At 36.4% G+C, this 23,623-nt stretch overlaps 1 long non-coding RNA gene across 2 annotated transcripts in view; it reads left to right on the top strand.

Moving 5' to 3' along the window:
• The window catches only part of LOC106504343, a 699,971-nt gene that overhangs the window by 299,454 nt on the left and 376,894 nt on the right, over positions 1–23,623 (top strand). Inside the window, exon 1 of one of the 2 annotated variants that reach the window (XR_001297739.2) lies at positions 16,160–16,376. The exons of the other annotated variant lie outside the window; for it this stretch is intronic. This is a non-coding gene — a long non-coding RNA (uncharacterized LOC106504343). Of the gene's footprint in view, positions 1–16,159; positions 16,377–23,623 lie in introns of those variants that run through there. 2 annotated transcript variants of the gene reach the window in all.

Genomic DNA, 23,623 nt, shown 5'->3' with positions numbered 1-23,623 from the left:
CTAAGTTTTAAAAACGGTGTTAGAGGACATTTTGAGAAGATGAAACAAGTATAATGATTAAAAAAAAAACCCTACAGTAACATAGTTAAGGTGGCATATTTAAAGTGTCATTGTTCTTAAGTGTTTAAGAGTAACGTAGTTAAGGTGGCATATTTAAAGTGTCATTGTTCTTAAGTGTTTATGAGGACTCTGGCTATTGACATATTTCGGTCCCTGTAAATAGCCACCTAATGAATAAATAGGTTCTAGTAAGAGATAGTATATTGTAGGCATGGATGGATACACCTTGTTTCTCTTGCCAAAAAAATATACACTAGGGATGGTGGTGAAAGTCAGATTATCAGATAGATGGTGTGTTTAAAGGACTACCATGTACTTATCTAAAGGCAGAAGTGATGTGTGGGCACTTAATATTAAACTGCTTATAGAAGACACCTAACAGGTTATAAACAAATATAAAGCTACAGCTTAAAGTATCCTATTTGGAAATGCTTGCTTTCCTTAGTAAGTTAGGGTAACTGAGTAAATAAATGCATTTTTACTCTGGTAAGTTCATTTCATTTTTGCCCACATAATCAATAACGACGATAACAAGGGATAATAGCTACAGGACACAACAGCAAGTCAAACAAACCTGTATAAGACAGAATTAATAAGTGTCTAAGTGAAATATGTCAATATATGAAAATATATTATACATTAATATAGAAAGAATATGGATAAATTTTCATGACTTTATCATTGCATTAGAAACATACATAAATTAATGCTAAAAAGTTTTCATTTTGCTGTCCATTTTTATGAAATACAATTATTTTCACAAAATGATTAAAATGGAATTATAATTTAAGATTTAAATGTTTTAGGATTCTTTTTTTATTAAAGTGTAGTTGGTTTACAGTGCTGTGCCAATTTCTGCTGTATAGCAAAGTAACTCAGTTATATATATATATATATATATATATCTCCCAGGAGATTCATATATTTCCCTGTGCTATACAGTAGGATCTCATTGCTTATCCATTCTAAATGTAACAGTTTTCATCTGCTAATCCCAAACTCCCAGTCTATCCCACTCCCTCCCCCTTCCCCTTGGCAACCACATCTCTTCTCTATGTCTGTGAGTCTGTTTCTATATTGTACATAGGTTCATTTAATGCAATATTTTCTTTTTTATTTTATTTTTTAATTTTTTTGTCTTTTTGCCTTTTCTAGAGCCACTCCTGCGGCATATGGAGGTTCCCAGGCTAAGGGTCTAATTGGAACTGTAGCTGCCGGCCTACGCCAGAGGCACAGCAATGTGGGATCTGAGCAGTGTCTATGACCTACACCACAGCTCAGGGCAACACTGGATCCTTAACCCACTGAACAAGGCCAGGGATCAAACCCACAACCTCGTGGTTCCTAGTCAGATTTGTTAATCACTGAGCCACGACAGGAACTCCTAATGCCATATTTTAGATTTTACATGTAAGTGATATCATATATTTGTCTTTCTCTTTCTGACTTACTTCACTCAGTGTGATAATCTCTAGTTGCATCTATATTGTTGCAAATGGCATTATTTCATTCATTTTAATGGTTGAGTATTATCCTATTTTATATATATATATATATATATACATCTTGTATATACATATATACTTGTATATACTTGTATATCCTATTGTATATACATCTTCTTAATCCACTCAGCTGTTGGTGGGCATTTATATTGTTTGCATGTCTTGCCTGCTGTGAACATAGGGGTTCATGTACCTTTTTGAATTATAGCTTTATATGGATATATGCCCAGGAGTGGGATTGCTGGATGATATAGTAGTTCTATTTTCAGTTTTCTGAGGAACCTTCATACTGTTTTCCATAGTGGTTGTACCAATTTACATTCCCATCAACAGTGTAGAAGTGTTCCCTTTTCTCCACACCGTCACCCACATTTGTTCTTTATATGCTTATTAATGATGGCCATTTTGACCAGTGTTAGGTGGTACCTCATTGTAGTTTTGATTATCATTACTCTAATAATTAGCAGTGTCGAGCATCTTTTCATGTGCCTGCTGACCATCTGTATGTATTTTTTGGTGATATATCTATTTAGGTCTTTTTCAATCATTTTTCTTATTGTTGAATTATATGAATTACTTGTATAATTTTGGAGATTAAACCCTTGTCATTTGCATCATTTGCAATTTTTTCTTGCATTCTGTAGGTTGCCTTTTTTTTAAGGTTTCCTTTTCTGTGCAAAAGTTTCTAAGTTTGATTAGGTCCCATTGTTTATTTTTGGTTTTAATTCTATTGCCCTGGGATACTGACCTGATAAAACATTTATATGGTTTATGTCAGAGAATGTTTTGCCTATGTTTTCTTCTAGGAGTTTTATAGTGTAAGGTCTTATCTTTAAGTCTTTAAACTGTTTTGACTTTATTTTTGTGCATGGTGTGAGAGTGTGTTCTAGTTTCATTGATTTACATGAAGCTGTCCAGTTTTCCCCTCACTGCTTACTGAAGAGACTTTTTCCCATTTTATATTCTGTCTCCTTTGTCCAAGGTTAATTGATTGTAGGTGTCTGAGTTTCTTTCTGGGCTCTCTGTTCTGTTCCACTGGTCTGTATGCTTATTTTTGTATCATTACCACACCGTTTTGATTACTGTATCTTTGTAATATTGTCTGAAGTCTGGGAGAGTTATACCTCCTGCTTTTTTTTTTTTTCCCCACTCAGGATTGCTTTGGAAATTCTGGGTCTTTTATGGTTCCATATAAATTTTTGGATTATTTGTCCTACTTCTGTGAAAAGTGTCATGAGTAATTTGTTAGAGATCACATTAAATTTGTAGATTGCTTTGGATAATATGTATGATATGAGTATTGTGACTCCTGCTCTCTTGTCATTTACAGTTTCATGAAATATATTTTCCCATCTTCTCTTAATAGCTTAGGTTTTAAAATATTCAGTTATTTTAGTATGTGAAAATGTTTGAAAAGTGGGTCAGCAGATTAAGGATCTGGTGTTGTTACTATTGTGGCTTTAGCCACTGATGTAGTGAAGGTTCCCTGGCCTGGAAAGTGACAGAAACACATTTTGAATCAGTTCAAGCCAAAAAGGAGAAATTAATGGCTTTGGGTCATTTACTTAATAAATATTTATTGAGCACCTACTATACGCTAGGCACTGTTCTAAATATTGGGGCTGCAAAGGAAAACAAAACAGACAAAAAAGCCTTACCTTCATAAAACTTATATGTACCCTCACGGAACTTACATTAACAAGTGAGCAAAATATATCATGTATCAGATGGTGATAAGTGCTGACGAGAAAGGCAGTGAAGGAAGATGAGTAATTGCTGGAAAAAGTGGTTGCAGTTAAACACTATAAAGGAAAGCCTCACTGAAAAGATAACATTTGAATAAAGACCTGAAGGAGAGAAGGAAAGGAAGAATATCCAAGATGAAAATTTTTCTTGGTAGACCTGGCGTCAAAAAAAAAAAAAAAAAAAAAAAAAAAAAAGGTGGTTGGTGGTGGGGGGGTGGGGAGTTGCAACAGCAAGTGTAAATCCCTGAGGTGGCAACCTATCTGTCTGGTCGGAGGAAGAGTGTGGAGGCCACTGTGGTCCCAGCAGGACTAGTATGGGAAGAGAAGAGATAGAATGGTACCAGGGCTCTAACCTTGAGGGCCATTTGTTTATTGAATATTTTACATAGTGGAAAAATCACACACCATCCTCCAAGAGGAGAGACTCTCAAACCTGGAGGGGGCAGGAGACGGAGGAAAACAAATATTTGGCAGATTATTTAGGGACCTTATAAAAATAATATCTTAGCTTTATGTAGATTTTTTGGTTTTAACTACAAGTGCACATTCTTATTTGCTGCTTAATCCAGTGTTCCTTCCATTGGACAGTGTTTTTGCTGAAACACCGATATTGGACAAACTAAATGGAAGTTCAAATATTCTCAAAAGATTTTTAAAAATTGTTTTTCCTCATTCAAATATGAAGTTTCATTTTTTTTGTGGAAACTTAAACAACTTTCCTACCCAGTTTCATCTATGTAAAATCATGCTCCTGAGAGATACATTAGTAGACAGTTTCTTGAGATGTACATTAAATTTTTGTCTTCAAAATTTGACACAGTAAGAAAATTGTATAGAGCATGATGTCTATTCTAAATGTGTCTCTATTTAAAGATCAGAATAATTGCGTATTATAATTTTAAATGGTCTCACAAATCATTTAATTTTACTAAGATCTATTAGTATTAAATTACATTCTCAAGCATATAAACTAGTTAGTTCTAGAGCTGGGAGTAAATCTCAAATTTTCTTATGCTTTAGTACAATGGTTCCCCCATTATGTATGATTTGTACCAAAACTGATATGTGAATTTTTGTATTTAACATTTTGAAATAATTGAGATTGTATAATTGAAAACTAATTTTCTTCCATATAAAAGATACAGAAGTGGAGTCTTACAGAAATAAGAATTGAGTAGATTAAAACACTTGGGCAATGGGTTTTGCTCCAGGTTTATCATCAGTGAAACTTGAAGTGGAAATTACAATGAATTACAGTGCTTCTGTTTTTTGACAATAGAGAATCTGCACATTTCTCTGCAGAGACAATCTATTTTCTTGAAAGTGAATTCAAAGTGGAAAATAGAAGAATTGGAAATAGAAATTATATTTTTCAGAGCACCTACTATCTTCCAAGGATACTATTAGCTATTCTGTGTATGCCATCTTACTTAATTTCATAAACGCCCTATAAGCCAAGTATAATTACACTTTTATACATGAAGAAACTAAACCTTGGAGCCATTAAATTAATTGCTATTTACTCCCCCTAAACACCTACTAATCTACATTATTAGTAAGTGACAGAGCCATGATCTGGATTCCACAGGTCTCAGGTGAGTGATGGGGAGAGGAGGTTGTTAGAAGCTACGAATTTTTTTAAAGGAGTCCTCTGTAAGATCAATTTTTTTCAAGAGTAAGAGTATTTTCTATTTATGTACAAAATAAATTACATGTCTTACAAATGTATGTACTATATCTCTTGAAAGAATTGAATCAGTAATTAGTAATCTTGAAAATCATAAAGCACCAGGCTTAGATGGGTTAACTGGTGAATTCTATGAAATATTTAAGGAAGAAACTATACCAATTCTCTACAATCTCTTTAAGAATATTGAAGAAGAAGCAATTTCCCAACTAATTGTGTGAAGCCAGCATTACTTACTACAAAATCAGAAAACATGTTACAAAAAACAGACTAATATTTGTCACGAACATAGATGCCAACATCCTCAACAAAATTAACAAATTAAATCCAACAATGTGTAAAATGTATTACACATTGTGACCAAATATAATTTATTCAGTCCTGCAAGGCAGTTTCAACATTTGAATTTAATTAATGTTAAATAGTTTAAAGAAGAACAATCACATCATCATATAAATAGATACAGAAGGTAATAGATACAGAAAAACCTAATGCCTACTCATAATTTAAAAAAAAAAATTGTCAGTAAACTAGAAATACAGGGAAACTTCCTCATTTTAATAAGAAACTTATGTTCCTTATATACAAACAACAACAACAACAACAACAACAACAACAACAAAAAACAAAAAAAACCCCAAAAACCCTACAGCTTACACCATACTTAATGGTAAAAAGTTAGACATTTTCCTACTAAGTTCAGGATCAAGGAAAGGATGTCTCTTCTCACCATTGCTTTTTAACATTGGAAGTCCTAGCTAATGCAGTACAACAATAAAAGGTAATAATTGTAAATGATTGAAAAAGAAGAAATAAAATTGTCTTTGCAGATGACTTGATTGTTTATATAGAAAATCATATAGAATCAATAACAAAAAACTCATGAAACTGAAAGCAATTACAGCAGTTGCAGAATACAAGATTAGTATACATAACTCAATTGTTGGCCTATGTACCAGCAATGAACAAGTGGAATTTGAAATTAAAAACATAATATCATACATTAGATTCCACATATAAGTGATATCATATGGTATTTGTCTTTCTCTTTCTGACTTAGTAACACTGGGAACTGTATCTAGTCACTTATGATGGAGCATGATAATGTGAGAAAATAGAATGTGTACATGTATGTGTAACTGGGTCACCATGCTGTACAGCAGAAAAAAAACTGAATTGGGGAAATAACAATTAAAAAAGTAATAAAATAGATAACAAAAATATCATTTATATTAGGACACTAACAAAATTAAATACATAAGATATAAGTGCAACAAAATATGTTCAAGATCTGTATGAGGCAAACTAAAACTCTGATGAATGAAATCAAAGAAGAACTAAATAAGTAGACAGATATTCCATGTTCATGGATAGGAAGACTCACTACTGATAAGAAGCCAGTTCTTCCAACCTGTTCTGTAGATTCAATGTGATCCCAATCTAACTATCAGAAAAAATATTTTGTGGATATCAACAAAGTGACCTAAAATTTATGTGGGGTGACTAAAGATCCGGAATAGCCAACAAAATATTTAAGGAGAAAAAACAAAGATGGGGCACTGACAGTACTGGACTTTAAGACTCACCATAAATCTTCAGCAATCAAGAAAATATGAAAAAAGAGACAAACAGATCAATGGAATAGAGAGCCCAGAAACAGACCTAATTAAATGAAGTTATTTTGAAAAAGGAGTAAAGGCAGCCTAATAAAGCAAAGATAATCTTTTCAACAAATGGTGCTGGAATAACTGGACAACCACATGAAAAAAAATGAATATAGACATATTTTACACCTTTCACAAAAATTAACTCAAAATAGATCATAAACTTTAATGTGAAATATGAACTATGAAAACATTAGAAGATAAAACATACGAGATAACAGAGGAGAAAAACTAGATGACCTTTGGTATGGTGTTAACCTTTTAGATACAATGCCAAAGGCACATTGCATGAAAAAAGTAATTGATAGGCCAAGCTTTATTAAAAATTAAAACTCCTCTGCAAAAGACAATGTTAAAAGAGAAGAAAAGACACAGACTGGGAGAAAATATTTGCAAGAGAAATACCTGATAAAAGACAGGTTTTTTAAAATAAACAACGCTTAGGACTCAACAGGAAGAAAGGATCTGAAAAATTAAATTTGAGCAAAAATCTGAATAGACAACTCATTATGTGCCATTGGAAAATTTTAACTTAAAACAGTGAAATATAACTAAAAGCTCATTAGAATAGCCGTAATCCAAAACACCAAAAATGCAAAATGTTGGGGAGTCTGTGGAACAATAGGAACTCTCATCCAAAGAGAGGGAATGCAAAAAAGGCACTGCCACTCTGGAAGACAATTCAGCAGTTTCTTAGAAAATTAGGCATATTGTACTGAATAATCCAGCAGTCATGCTTCTTGGTATTTACTCAAATGAACTGAAAATTTTTGTCCACACAAAAGTCTGCACATAGATGTTTATAGATTATTTCTAATTGCCAAAAGTTGGAAGCAACCAAGATGTTTTTCAGTGGGTAAATAGATTAATAAATTGTGGTAATTGGGGAATCTAATATACAACAGGGAGACTATAGTTATAATACTATACACTTGAAAGTTGCTAAGAGAGTATGTCAAATTTTCTTACCGCTCCCCACAATGATAGTTATGTGAGGTGATGGATGCGGTAACTAACTTGATCCTGATCATTTTGCAATATATATGTGCATTAACCACCATGTTGTACACCTTAAACCTACAAAATGTTGTATGTCAATTATATTTCAACAAACCCATAAAAATGTTAGTGATAAAATAACCCATAAAATCCCTACAACAACCAAGCAATGGAATATTATTCAATACTAGAAAGAAATGAGCTATCAGTCTACAAATAGACATGGAGAAAACTTAAATGCATATTGTTAATGGAAAGGAATCAACCTGTAAAGACTTCACACTGTGATTCCAGATGCTTGACATTCTGGAAAAGACAAAACTGATGAAGACAGTCTAAAGATCAGCAGTTGCCAGGGTTTAAGGGTGTGGAAGAGGCTCTGCTGTGCGGGGCAATGAGTTTGTGAGAAATCTGCATTTTCTGCTCAGTTTTGCTATGAATCCAAAACTTCTCTGAAAAATAATGTTTATTTATTTAAAGGGAAGAGAATGTGTGAGCAGAACTTTGGGGAAACGTGTTCATGGACAAAAGGGGCCAGGGTGAGAAAGAAAGAAAGAAAGTGTTTTTGTTTTTGTTTTTTTTTAAGTTCAGGGAGCTACTTGAGCAGAGGAATGGGGATAAGGCTGGGTGTGAAATACAGAGGAATATATAGAAATGGATGCATCCAGTGGAGTATCTGCCATATGGAAATGGTAAAGATTAATGAACTGAGCTGTGAATCCGTGTACCTTCACCTCTTATTTGCAAAAGCAAATAAGGCCATTCCAGTGTGGCCAGCCACAGGGCTGGGCCATGTCACTGTAATTAGACTTCTGACAAATGCTGACTCTGAAGCATTTAGGTGCCTGAGACTTATATAATGGTGGGCATAATTTGATTCTGGGTTATCTAATTGCCAGCTGCTGAGTGGATATTTGTAAAATGCAATAATTATCTCAGGCAGTTTTTTTTTTTCTCTTTCTCTTTAGCAAAACCGCAGTTGCTGCTAATTATGAACAATGCACTTGGCATTTTATTGGGGTGTCATCCGCAGCCTAATAGTCACCACAGGTCAAAAGCATTCAGCTTGTGTTTAGTCTTTGGGATTTTTCTTTTTGACAGCCTCAGGATAGCACAAAAAGGGAAATTTCATGGAGGTTTTCCCCAAAGAATTATGGGTTTGCAGTAGCGCTGATTTATCATCCAAGAGACCAGTTCATAAAATAGAAATGTAATAAAACATAATGGGAATGGTTTTTCCTCATCCTTCCACACAGCTCTTATTAACATTAATGGGAATTGTATGTGAGTTTGGGAAGGGGAGGATGCCTAGTATTTCCAAAGGCTTTATATTTAGACAAATCCAATGAGAGAGTCTCATGTGCTTTATTCAAGCACGATATAGAATAAAGGGAGGGACACAGGGCCTCTCTTTGGAGAATACTCTGGTTTTTGTTGGGGTAATTTGATTTATTTTACTGTTCAGAAGTGTGGCAAGAGAGCAGGGGAACCATAGACACATTCAGAGAGAAGGGTGCTATTTTATTACAAAGCTTCGTGCACTGTGAATAAGTTCACTTAGAATAATAATTTCAAAACATACCCTTGTAAAATGGATCCATTTCTTCTCGATTTAGTATTTCACGTGGTATATTTTACTCTGTCCCCCAACTCTGACAACGAATAAAAATATCTCAGAGGGGGGAAAAAGAGTAATGGTTTTTTTCTTCTCTAATTGAATCAGCCCTTCAAATCTCTCTGGAATTGCAGCTTTTGCTCTGAGCAGCTGACTTCCCCCACTTGGTGAGTGTTGTCAGTGAGGCTGTAAGGGTTGTTGAGCAAGTAACATGACTAAATTTATTTTTTTCTGATTAAAAAATATATATATAACATAAGAATAAAATAAACCATTTGCAGCATGATGGATGGACTTAAATGTTATCCTACTGAGTGAAGTAAGTCAGATAAAAAATACTGTATGCTATCATTTATATATGGGATCTAAAAAATAGTACAAATGAACTTATTTACAAAACAGAAACAGATTCACAGACATAGAAAACAAACACGGGTAACAAAGGGGAAATGGGGGGGGATAAATTGGGAGTATGGGATGAACAAATGCCTCTTACCATATATGAAACAGATAAACAAGGATTTACTGTATAGCACAGGGAACTATATTCACTGTCTTGTAATAAACTATATTGGAAAAGAATACAAAAAAAAAAGATACCTATGTAGGTATAAATGAATCACATTGCTGTATACCTGAAACTAACACAATATTGGAAATCAACTATACTTCAATAAAATATATATATATGAGACATATTTTTATGATAAAATATTTGAAAACAGTAAGAAAGTATAAAGAAAATTTAAAAATGCTCATAATCTCACCATCCAGAAATATTATTTGATTGCTATGTGGTGATATGTGTGTGTGTGTATATTATAAACACACACGCATATGGATTTTTATACCTTGACTTATAAAATTATTTTATGGTGACTATTTTCCCATATCTATATACAGTCTTTTAAAACATGGTTTTAATTGCTGGTTTTCATTGTCCATCTACTCATTTAATTATCCTCCTATTGTTTAATATTTAAATTGTTTGATAGGCAAAATGATTTTGTGTAATTTTTTATACATGTAATTGACACAGGTTATTCTAAGTTTAATAATGTTTGCTATGTTGGTATGTAAAATATGTTGCTGTTTTAATTTGCATTTGTTTGATAGAGAACTAAGCAGTTATTCAAATATTAATTAGTCACTGTTCGGTGACTAGACAGCATAATATTTAATAATACCACATAGATCCTCATATCTGATCCTGGAGTTCATTTTGACCAGTATTTTAATATTATTTTAGGCCAATATTTTAGGGCAGGAAGTTACATATTTTATTATAGAAATTTTAGGAACAGCTTGTTTAACAAAGAGACATAATTATCCATGGATTAACAGTGTCCATGTACTCAAATGTCTGTAAAAGCTATAGGTTAGTGGTGAAACTCATGTTTTCTTAGCAAATTGAAAGTAAATTTATTTTCTAGATAGTTGGGTGTGTTGATATCAGATGTTGTTCTAGCTAAGTTCAACTGTGAGACTTGCTATAGGCCCTACTTGAATGACAACTATACTGAATTTAACCGAGCAAAACTCAAATGTTGAAAAAATTTATTTTGGCAAATCAGGATGACACTGGATATTACCTCCACACAAATGAAAGAGGATTAAAATTCTTCTTTTAGGGACTCTAAATTCTCTTCTTTGTCCCAATAATTATTCTTACCCTTCTTTAGTGAGTGAACTCTAAACTTGTGATTTTCAGAACTGACAGCACTAGAATATTCTGATAAGCTGTACACAAATAGAGATTCTGCGGTTGCAACACAGAACTACTGACTCGAAATCTTTTGGGGGTAGAAGTGGAATATTACACAGCACTTTCATTATTTTCTTGATACCATGAGTTCCTATATATATATATATTTATACACACACACACACACACTCACACACATATATTTGTATGTTTATATACTTATATATACATGTATATTTATATTTATATATAGTGCCATGTCTAAAAGACCTATTCAGCTCATTCACAGTAAGTTATAGATGACAGCCATTGGCGTGAAAATTTTAATCCTTTCAGCATTGTTGACATGTTGACTGGAAACTAAGTCTAATTCCATACTACCTGCTTTTTCTCTAGGTGTTTGGAACAGGATAATTGTTTGTTATGTAGGAATAACCCAGTATTTCTGGATGTCTGCAGTAGCAACACCTTCAATGACAGGTACATTCCCCATAGAAGACAACTCCCAAAAAGGTATGCTCACTTTTCCAGTAGAGTTAGGGAAAGGCATGGAAGGAATACAGAATAAGGGCATGACACTTCCCTTTAAGGAACTTGTAATCATTTAGTGAAACAAAGTACACAGTTATAACACAAAAGGAAGATACAAACAAAGGTCTAGTAGTGTTTAATAGGATAGAAGGGAGTGATAAATTGATGTTCTACCTACCTTAATTTTTTTAAACTTAGATATTATAGGCAGCTACTTTAATACAGTCATATGAAATCTTATAACAAAAACAATGTCAATATTTGGCTTCCCCAAGGGCAATTGCTGTCAGCTTTGTTAGCTACTTATTTTCTGGCATTTATTTGTATCTCTGAACATACATGCATAACATCTATTTCTTGATTTACCTTTTAAATTTTATGCCACCTATTAAGTTATTTTAGGATTTATTATTCTTGCATTCTTGCATGCTATCACCATTTAATGTATTCTTTGGTTTCATTTAGTTTCTTTACATTTTTTTTTCCTGTCGGGAACAACTCTCCCCCCTTTATGTTTTCCTTATTATTGTTTCTTTCATTAAACCCTGACAGAGCTGTCTCTTCTTTTACTGAAGTCAAAATTTCTCCAGCGATAACAATCTTCTGTCCTGTTTTCTTTCTTGTTTTGGATTTTGACTCATTATTCCTTTACTTTCATTTTAGTGTGGTTTGGGGATAGTGCTGGAAAGGAGGTGAATATTTTTATTCAGTCCTTCACGTTTAATGGTTTAACCAAATACCTACAAAGCTGATTTTGACAGGAAGGGTTGGAAACGACATTGCAGTATAGCGGCTTTAGAGGTGGGTCTTTGTAAATAACTTATATTTGTACAGAGAGGTGGGATGAGAAGGAAATCCACTCAGGGAGTGTGACAGACACAAAGGCAGGATAGAGGAAAGGACATGGCTTCCTCTCCTCCCATGAAGGAGAAAGGGTGGCCGCCCAGGATGCATCTGTCGGCTGAGTGCCAGCAGGGAGGACCTTTAATGACCCAGTACAGTGGTGATGGTTGCACATATCTGTAGATTACGCTTAAAACCATTAACCTGTACACTACACGTCAAAAAAAAAAAAAATGTGAGGAGCCGGTGGTGGCTTTTACCAAAAATTTGAAGCACTTATTAGAGTCATCACCAGATAGGGAAATGGGGCGGCTCGCTTGAGGATGAGAAGTTAAGATTTTATAGTGTCTCTAAATAGTCCTTTTTACTTTTGACAGAGGCATAGCAACTGCGACATCAAGGTTGGTTTGAATAATTATCAAGATGATTTGATTAGCTTTCAGATTAGTACACCTGATTCTCAGAGGTGTATTGTTCTCTCAGAAATAGCTTAATTCACCCTGAATATTGTTTTTCTATGAAATTCTTTCTCAGTGTATCTTGACTGAAGAAAAGGCTTCTTTCTCCCTCCCCACACTGAAGTGCCTGCAGCCCCACTGCCGCCCTTTTCTCTGAGGAGGGCAGTAGAGGCCCACAAATCATGCTTCATCCCAAGCTCTTTGTTTCCCTTTCTTTATTCAGGCTGGATTTTCATTCTCTCCCTGAATTCTTACTTTTGCGTAATTCTGCCCTCCATTCTCAAGAGAATACTATTATCTATTGGGAGTCTCAGTGCCTGTAACTTAGCACTCTTGTATTTAAAAATCTCAGTGTCACAAATATAGATCATATGGACTGGAGGTTACCTTACAGATCTGTGTATAACCCTTGCCCCTTACAGAATCTGAAACCGTAAAGGTGACTTGACTTGCTCAAGGTCTCAAGTTGTGTATTAATAGCATTTGGACTAGAATCCATATCTCCAAACGCCATAGTTTTGCTCTATGATTTTACTATATTTTTGGCAGCTGGTACCTGTAATGTGTTTGCCAACAAAGAAAGCATAATTCATTACCATGAAATTAAAATATTTGCTCAAGTTTTTTGTTTATATTGCCATTTCTATCCCATTTCAATTTATACTAAGGTTAAACTATTTTCTCCCCTTACCAGAGGATATATTTATTTTTCTTAATATATGACAGCTACTATATACCATATTAGGCTCTGTGAAGGATATTTAAAAAAGATAAAAATAGAATGTCTATTTAGAGAGACAAAATATAAACAAAAATAGCCAAACTAGTTAAAATAATATAAGATATAAAGGAAGGGGAATTATAACTCATTGCCAGATCAGTTATAACTGGTTGCCAGGTGAATAATTTACACTATCAGAGCTCTGAGATCTGATGGGAAAAAGTTTGCTGAGGGGAGAAGTGGGAGTTTAACATGGGATGGAGGGATGGGTTGATTTGGGCGTTTGGAGGAAAGGTAGGCAACATACCGTAGAAGAGTGGTTCATTCTTAATGTCCATGCTCTCCTGGGCTGGATACTGGCCTAACATAGGCAGGCAGATACGCTCTCAAGTTCACAGTCATGTGCACCCATAACTTACCCTGCACTGCCACAGAGCTTTCAGAGGGCCAGGGTAAAATGCATTAAAAGCAAAGCAGTTAATGCTAACATAATAACAGTTCACTGATCATATATTTATATTTTCCAGGCATTTTGCCCATGTTGCAAAGTTAAAATAACAATGACCCTTGGAAATAGATCAAATTACCCTGATTTACAGGTTAGCAAAATCGAGGTTTAAACTATGCTCAGGACCTTAAGTACATATAAGAAGACCCATCACATGAAGTACTTTTTAAAAAGCACCTGCACTGGAACCCATCTCTGCAGGTGTGTGCAGTGGTCTGCAGGAGGGTCTGAGTATTGGAGGCATGGTTGTGGTTATTATTATGGTATGTCAACCTCTCACATTATATTGTTATGCAGCCAGAGATGAGAATTCCTGGCCTAGAGGAACCAAAGGACAGTTCCAACTTCTTACATCTAATAACTGGCAAGGTCAGGATTTGAGCCCATGGGTCTGACTGGAACCTCTGCCATTCCCTCATGTTGCCCCCTGAAGGATGGAGCAGCTCTGTGGCCTAGAGTACTGTCAGCAAGGGGGTATGTGGAGGCACACTCAGAAAGATGTGCACCAGAGAACTAACACTGTAAGGTGGGAACCAGGTTGGAAAAGAGGCTTTGGTTTACATTTCAGAGCCATATACTGGGAATGCTGTAAAATCTCAGCAATGGAAGAAACACTGCAAGTCTTTGCTCAGGCCACTGGAAATGGCTGAACCACGGTTCTGCATCTGATCAAGCACTCCATGAATGATTAGGCCGGGCTCTAGATGGTTGATACTAAAAGGCTGAGCTCACAGTTTTGCTGTCCATAAATCTGTCTGAAATAGAAGAGACATATCTGAAGCCAAGGGAATAAGCTGGAATAGCTTTCAAGGCCCATTCCAGACCTCCGACTGTGAGCATTAGAATGATCCCATCAAGGCTACTCAGCACATCACAGAATGGACTGTGTCATTTACTGGATGACAAGGCTTAATTGCCACAATCATAATGTTCCTAACAACACAGAGGTTTGCCTTTCAGGCCTCAGAATCCACGTTTTTTAAGACAGGAGGTGGTGTTCCACTGCCATGCAATTTCGTCCTAGGTTCTTCAATCGTGTGTCCCCACTGTAGGGGTGATGTGGCACTATCGGCTTCATTTCAGAGCTGAACGATTTCACTGCTGAGTGAAGGGAGAATTCAGGAGACTCCCACAGCATCTAGATTCACAGTTGAGGCAGAGGTAGAGCTGCATAGGATGACATGATTCTGTGTTGATTAGGATCATGTCCCAGTGACCTCCTGTGTTGGATATTCTCTGCTCCTACAGACCTACATCTCACTAACTTGATAAATATTCTAGAGACCTTTTCTTCTGCAGCACCTCTTCTCTTCACCCCTTTTGGCTTGGCATCCCTCACTGATCACTATCAGATCCACAGGCATCTGGGGAGTGGCAGGAATCCTGCTCTTGCTCTCAGCATGTGTGAAGTGATGGTGGAGTGAGTGGGTGGCACGCCTGTAATAGGTTTTTAGAAAAGAATGCATTGATTTCTCTGCAGATTTTTTTTTAAAGGCTTTGGGACATGACTGAGGGAATGGCTAATTACTATTTATGACTCTTTCATTCAGAGCTAATTGCCGGAGCTGCTGCAGACGCTAGGGCCTTCATTGCTGTTCTGTACCAAATGTGCAAACAGTAATAAAATGGTCGATGGGGGCCAGTTCTTTGCACACCACTCTTGAAATGGAACCTCTGTGTGTGCTTATATGTATGAATGCCTGTGTGTACACACATATGCATGCACGATTTCATAGATTTTACAAAGAGTTCAGAGGTTATTCTTGAACACTCACTATTTCTAATAGGCCATAGATGTATATGAAGGTCAGTTGTCACGATGTAATGGACATTGCTGCAATGCTGGACTCATTTGAAAAATTAAGCAACTGGGGCATTTTACATTTTTCTTTTCCCCCAGGGTTAACCACCTGAGCAGGGACACACAGGAGCAGGAATAGCAAAGGGGTATGGAAACATTAGCTGGATTCATCAAAGTTTGATTATAGTAAAAGGAAAAGTGTAGAAAAATTAGTTGGAGACTGGAGGGGTTTCTCTGAGTTATGCTTTAACTTTAATTGATTTTCCTACTTCATGTGAACTCAAGGCAGCTGCAGTTTATATGGGGTTTTTTCGTGGATGTGGTGCAGGCCGAGCTCACATCTGAATAGCCACTTATGGTCTGGGCCATGAAAGGTGTTCCCAGTGTGGGTCCTTGACCATCATACACATACACCTGTGTTCCTCTGAAGTGTGTGACAGCAGCGAGGAGGTACATGCCCGGGCCTGGTTCAAGGAAACTACAGATTTGAATGACTGAAGAGGGAGGAGCTTTCAGTCTCCATTGCTTCTTAAGGTAAATCCATCTCACGGTCCAGTAAAATAGACTAGACTGTGCCATTCCATTGTTTTCTCTAGCTACCATTCTATATTCAAGAAAGCTTGACTTTTTTTGTGGGGAAGAGGGAAGTACATTAAACAAAGGTATTTTATGAGATTCTCACTGATAGCCATTTAATATCCTTGAAAATGTTGATTTTACTTTTTTTTAGTGGTGAGAGCAGCACATATACACACAGATTGTAACAGGGCCAATTAATAAGAAACTAATTGATGAGAACCAGCCTTTCTTCTCTCTTCTTTCTCAGAGAAAGCAAGAATGACCTTGGTTTGGTTTCTGTGACAGGCAAAGAGAGAGGTTCTGCAGGATTGTCCATTTAGAGCAAGGATGGGAAAAGGCTTAGAAGTCAGAGCAGAAGCAGCCACCTGGCCCTAGAAGAGGGGAGGGATGCTGAAGTTGGAAAGGGCTTTTTGACAGGGTCAAGTAAGGAAGCCTGGAACCCTGCTCTTGCCCAGATGCCTGGACAGGGGATGATTGGGGATGTACTCAGGGATCCTGGGTCCCAAACCCTGGGCTTCCAACCTTACATGGGTCTCTGGTCTTCAGCACTCACATAGATGCAGCATTTCCCTCTCCTAAGGCCACCTGAGGGACTGAACAATGAGCAGCACAAAGACAACCACAATGAAGCAGATGAAGCCAGGGACTCTTGCTCATGGTAGGGTAATACCCTGCTCCATGTTTGGTGAGCCTAGGACAGATGAAGCACTCTTCACCCTGAAGGTGATTGCATTCTTCTCCATTCTGAGGCAGTGTTTTAGAGTCAAAAAGAAGTTAACTCAGAAAATACAGTGTGTAAGTAATATAATATCATATTGCACCTGAGTGTGGTAGATTGAAATCCATACCCATTGCACATGTTTAGAATGTAAATGACAACAAGGAAACAGTACAGACATGGCTTAGAGTCTCATATTTAACTGAAATAATACGTCCTTGCTGGTGGTCAGTCTCCTGATGGTGATTATTCTCCTTAGTTCAATTCTTACTGAACTGCTGTGGGTTCTGTGAAAGATACAAGGATTTTGAAGATATATCAGGCAGAATTTCTATTAAGGGATGTTAACACTAGTAGGGAAGACAGGTAAATGCATAGAACATTTGGATGTGAGAGCCCAAGCACATAGCACTTAAGAGCTGACACATCCTTTTTTATTTTAGTTTCAGTTGACATCTGAGCTTGAAGCACTAATATATGTTAAATATGCTCGCCTTTTCCTTAGGGATTAGATTCTCTTATTGTGTTACCATATTATTTTTATATCCTTATAGCCTATGTGTTGAAGTACTTTCATTATTATTATTTTTTTGTGAGTTCATTCTAAGAAAGGGTGTATCAGTTTGCTGGGGCTGCTGTAACAAAGGACCACACTCTGGATGGCTTAAACAACAGAAATTTATTGTGTTACTATTCTGGAACCTAGAAGTCCAAGATCAAGGCAACAGAAAGGCTGTGCTGTCTCTGAAGCTTCTAGGAAAGGATATGTTCCAGGCCTTCTTCTTTGCTTCTGGTGATTCCTTGGCTTTCAGCAGCATAATTCCAGTCTTCCTGACTGTATGTCTCCATGTCCAGATTTCTCCTTTTAATAAGCACACCAGTCATTGGATTAGGCATCCTACTCTAATATGACCTCATTTAACTTAACTAATTACATCTTCAATTACTCTATTTCCAAAAAGCTCATAGCTTAGAGGTACTGGGAATTAGGAGTTCAACATATTAATTTTTGGGGGGGCCACAATTAAACCCCTAACAAAGGGCAGCATTTTTTCCCCTGATATACTGACAATTTTGTTCCTCTGGAGAACTCTTTGAATTGATTCACCACTGCCTTAAGTGGGTCCAACATTTATGCCATCTTTCTGTATGAAATGTCCAATTAGCATTCTTTTTTTTTTTTACAAAGCCACGTTGTAAAGTCCATCCTGGAAAAGGTCTGTAAGTGAAGACAGTATCCGTATTTTCCATTTCCCTGGTCCTGTCCACTGTTTGTGACTTTCAGTAGGCTGTCTTTGTTTCCTGGAACAACTGTGAGGAATTGCATGAGACAGCTTCTGGGAAGCAGAGGTTTAGTTTTCAGGACGTGCATGTAAGTGTGCTCGAAACAAAAGGGTCAAAAAAAAGTGAACATGATGCTGCTCCAAGATCCTTATTCTCTGGTAGTATAATTCTCTGAACATATAAAAGTCAAACATGGGCATTCCAAGGAACATCATGTTCTTTTCACTGGCTGATTTTTTATAATAGACTTACCAAACTCTATTATTTTGATAAAAAAAAACCCTAATACGTCCCTGTGCAGTTGTTCCTGGTGTGCAATATTGTTATATGTTTTAACAATGCACTCGTACCATGAACTCATCCAGGGACAGAGCATTTGTCTTCTCCTCCCTTTCTTTGCTTCTTGACGGTGTTTAATAGAGCACTTTGTATAATTCAGGTGCTCAGTGATTACTTATTAATAATTTTGAGTTTGAGAGCTTGACATTTGACCCACACTAAGTTTCTTAAGGTTCACAGTTTATTAAAAGAATGCTAGTAGTAGTCTATGTACTGAAAAGATAACATTATAACTTGTAGCTAATACATCAGATATGGGTAATTAGAAATATAATTGAGATACAATTTTATTTTGTCTTCCTTTCCCTTTAACATGTATTCAGGGTATGGTGTGTAGATGAATGGTTGTCCACTGTCCCTGGATGGAAATTGGGGAATGCTGTAATTTCTCTACTTGATCTTAGGTAGACAGCTATATACTCACATGTATGGTAGAGGTCACCATACATAGCGTTGCTTTGGTTAAGTGAAATTTGTCCAGGCAAAGATATTAATAAATGCTTTGGTCTCTATTTTTAAAAAAGCTTTGCCCTTCTGTGAACTTTTGGTTGGTGGCTGCCTGGCTTCATGCTGAGGTAGATTTCAGCCTTCTGTTCCCTTTCCCAAAGGCTTTCTTCTTCTGACTCTGGCTATCAGATATTATAGATCCCACTAGTGTCAAATTTGGGAACAGAAGTTCAGAGGTGGGAAGAGGGCAATCTTACTTGGATAGATGGCTTTCTTTTCTCTGGGTCTCTTAGATGGTGCAGACTGACCTCTTTGCTCTTGAGGTACCTTTATTGGTTGTCCATGATGGTCATTATTGGGAGCCTTGCATGTCAAGGAGAGCTTTGATGGGTAAAGTGCATCTCTATTCCAGTAGGTTCTTTGATTCTTTCGGTAGCTCTTAGAAATTTAACATATACAAACATACAGTTAAGTAGCATACACCTCCTATGTACCTTCCCTCCAAATTGTCTTATTATATTGGAAGCAAGAGCAGCCCACCTTATCTTTCTCTTCTTCAAGGCTGGCCTACATCTGCTGATTGCAAACATCTGCCCATTTTTTGCTAAACCTAATGTAGGTATCTTTTTTCTTCCACATTGTGCTTTAGTTTTCTTAGGCTCAAGCCAGGTACCAGATCCTATGATTCTCTTTAAAGCGATAAACACATTTAAATTGTTCTGAGTTGTCCCCTGAATTTTCATCTCACCTGCCCAGAGGTAAAAGAGATAGTAAGCCCCACTGTTCCTCCCAGAGGTGGGAGGTGGACTCACAGCAAAGCACAGGCTGTCTACAAAAGTAGTTATCTTTACAAAATTTTCTCTAACATCTTTTTTTATGATATGTGTGCTTTTGTGTATATTAGTTATACTTTAGTATCAAAGCTAAAGGCTTTTCATCATACTACTATTACTTATTCTTTATTCACAAAGTATCTTAAGATCCGTTATCAGTTTTGAATCTCAATAACTTTTTTAGGCAGGAAGGCAGGTTATAGTACTTTTGATAGATAAGGAAAACAAGGCCCAGAGAGAATAAATAACTTGCACAAGTACAGATGGCTGTTGAGTTAAAACAGAGCTGGAGCTGGAAACTAGGTTTTCTAATTATGTGCAAACAGTGACTAGTCTTCAGTAGGGATCACACAGCCCTGGGACGAGGTGGCAGATATGGGGGAAATGATAGATGGAGGAAGGGAAATATGAAGTTTGAAAACGAATTTTTTCCAATATTTTGATTTGCTTTTCATTACCTTCATGGTATTTCAAATAAAGGATTCTGTGAGATTTTTATATTTTTCAAAATAAAGTATGGGCCTCAAAAAAAGCTGAGGAAAATATACTCAGAATACTCTCTTTCACTTAGCTCATGTAGTACGCCCGGATTAAGACACATTGATGGTAGGCAGTACACTTTACCAAGACAACATTTATATGGAGCTAGCAAGTACATGTCTTATTCCAATTTAAGTTTTAATTATCAGCATAAAAGTTGCTTTAAAATTAGAGCTAATGAAGACTTTAAGACTTAAGATCTCCAGGAAGTTGCCTATTCCAAAAGCTAAAGAGCTAAGCAAACAAAACCAAACCATAAACATGAACTCTTCCTCCTCCTTTCCCCCTTACCCTAAGCCCCTCTGATTCTTCTGGTTTATTTTAAGCCCATGCAGAACAAAACCCTTGCTGTTCCTTAACAAGTGAGAATGACTTGCCCAGACATACAATAAAACATTTGTGGCAAACAAGCATGCACGCCCTTAATCCAGATCTTGTTCAGCACAAGGTACTCTGGCTGACTGATTCAACAAAGAGCCTTCTGTTCCTGCTCCTCGCCAAGGCTGAATGCCAATTGTCTTCAATCCGATTGCTCCTTGAACCCCGATTCCCTGGTGGTTGGATGAGAGAGCCACCCAGAATACCAGGACCCATTAGGCTGAGCTCTGTGATGATGTTATTTTAAACCAGGTTTCCTTTACCCTTCATTCTTTGAAATTTTAAACTTTCATTTGTATTTTTATTCTTGATTAGCTTCTCTCAAAGCCCTCAGTGGTTTCCTCTTCACCTCCCCCCAGCAGCTCCCTTGCCTAAAAGACTTGCTTTTTCTACCTGCTCAGTCCATGTTACCTTTGAAAAAGATGTCTGAGCCAGCTGTGATTCTGTTAGATATCCATCCGAGAGCCACTTCGCTTTGTGGTGCAATAAGCACACAGTCAGTAGGAAACAAAGTGCCTGGGCATGAACAAATTAAAGACTGCTCTGGAGAGGAGAATGGGGAAAATATACTGACAAACTGTTATTGATAGGCATTCTCTTAAAAGGAGGGATATGAAAGATAGACTTTTTGTAACCCCTTGATATGAAATTCTTCCCAAATCTAATATTCTACATGGGTTGTCCTCCACTCTTGTCACTCATTTTAAAAAAGCCACATAACTTGTTTATAATTATGAAAGCAATATGTTTACTGTAAAACTTGTTAAAAAATGAAAAATCCTACAATTTGGGGATGTATACTTCAAGATCTCTCTCTCACACACCCCCCCCATATACACACACATGCAATACAGTTTACTTGGTAAATGACATATTTTTCCCTAACAATGTTATAAGCATTTTATTTTATTAGTAACAAGTATTAATTAATACCTGGCTATAATTTTATATGTGTACATAATAATTTATTTTAAAAAATTCCCTGCAGTTGAGCTTTGTGGATGTCGAAAGTTTTTAGTTTTTCTAAATAATATTGCAATGGAAATCTTTGTAGCTACATCCCCAATTTTTATGGCAAATGACTAGAAGTGGAACTTTTTAAGAAGAAGACACTGGGAGTTCCCATTGTGGTGCAGCAGAAACAATCCGACTAGTATTCATGAGGACACAGTTTCAGTCCCTGGCCTTACCAGTGGGTTAAGATCCAGCGTTGCTGTGAGCTGTGGTGTAGGTCACAGACATGGCTTGGATCCTGCATTGCTGTGGCTGTGGCGTAGGCCAGTAGCTACAGCTCCGATTCAACCCCCTAGCCCAGGAACTTCCAGGTGTGATCCTAAAAAGCAAAAAAATAAAAATTAAAAAATTAAGAAGGAAAATACACTACACATTTCAAAATATTTTGATGTTTATTATAATCTATGGAAATCACTTTTTTCATCTATCTATTGATCGATCTCTCTCTCTCTCTCTCTCTCCATCCCTTTGGAAAAGCGCCCAAACTCGTATTCTTTGTGGAGACTACATTGGATGAACAAAATTATTCTTTTACCTTATTAGTCCACATGCAACTTTATCAACCTATCCTTAAACAATTCCACACAGAGAGTACAAATAAGAAAATGCTTTCGTGGGCTAATTCTATAGATTAAGTATAGATTCGTGCAGATGCAGAATTGATTCAGGCAGTCAACTTATATTTCCACCTCTGACTCCACTGTTTCATGATTATTACTTCAATGCCATATTCACAGTGGTGTATCAATACCTTATCTATTGTGGATCCCATTCTTTGGGAATAAAGTATGGACCACTAATGAAGAAAGTCTTGGGCACATCATTTCAGTTTGAAATTCCCCATGCTCTGCTTGGAAATGTTTATCTTAAAAGAAGCTAGACTTAGTTATCGACACAGCAGAGTCATTATTCTGCTGGGAATGAGTGAAATTGTCTGGTTATTTGTAAGAGAGGTCTTAAAATTATATTTTGTTAAGTTATTTAGCTTTAGGGGAGTTATGGCCATTCCTAAATTAAGTTTTTCTTTTCTCAGTGATTTTTTTTTTCCTGCCAGACACTGTGGTTTGTCATACAGTGATCATCATTGATTTCTTAATTGTGCTCTTGATTCTTTCTTAGCAAAACAGAACAGAAAATTTGATTGGAATCATTTTAGCTAGGTTGTCTGTATGTTTATTGTCAATACAAGCCATTTCTTCCTTTCTAGTTTGCAGGCCAGTGACAAATAATTCAACCTCCAGGCTTGTCATCCACTGCCCTACTTCTACACACACACATACACTATCATATGGCTTTATCAGGAGCACCATTCTTCTATCTTTTTCTAGTTCAAATAGCTATTTCTCAAGGTATAAAACAAGTGTGAATAAATAGTGGTTTAGATCTGAAAGAGATGGATTAAAGTAGTGCTTCTCATCTTTCACTCTTTGACTAAATATGCCTGTGAAATAGAAAGGTGGGATTTGAAGTTCACATGTTAGCTAAGTTTATGTAGCATAAAGGCAGATGTTATGTTTTTTTTTTGTTTGTTTGTTTGTTTTTTGTTTTTTTTTTTTTTTTTGTCTTTTTGCCATTTTCTTGGGCCGCTCTCATGGCATATGGAGGTTCCCAGGCTAGGGATTGAATCGGAGCTGTAGCCACCAGCCTAC

This window comes from Sus scrofa, chromosome 7, assembly GCF_000003025.6.
Source record: "Sus scrofa isolate TJ Tabasco breed Duroc chromosome 7, Sscrofa11.1, whole genome shotgun sequence".
NCBI lineage: Eukaryota > Metazoa > Chordata > Mammalia > Artiodactyla > Suidae > Sus > Sus scrofa.
The sequence above is the reverse complement of the archived record's forward strand: the minus strand, read 5'-3'. Positions and strand labels throughout refer to the sequence as shown.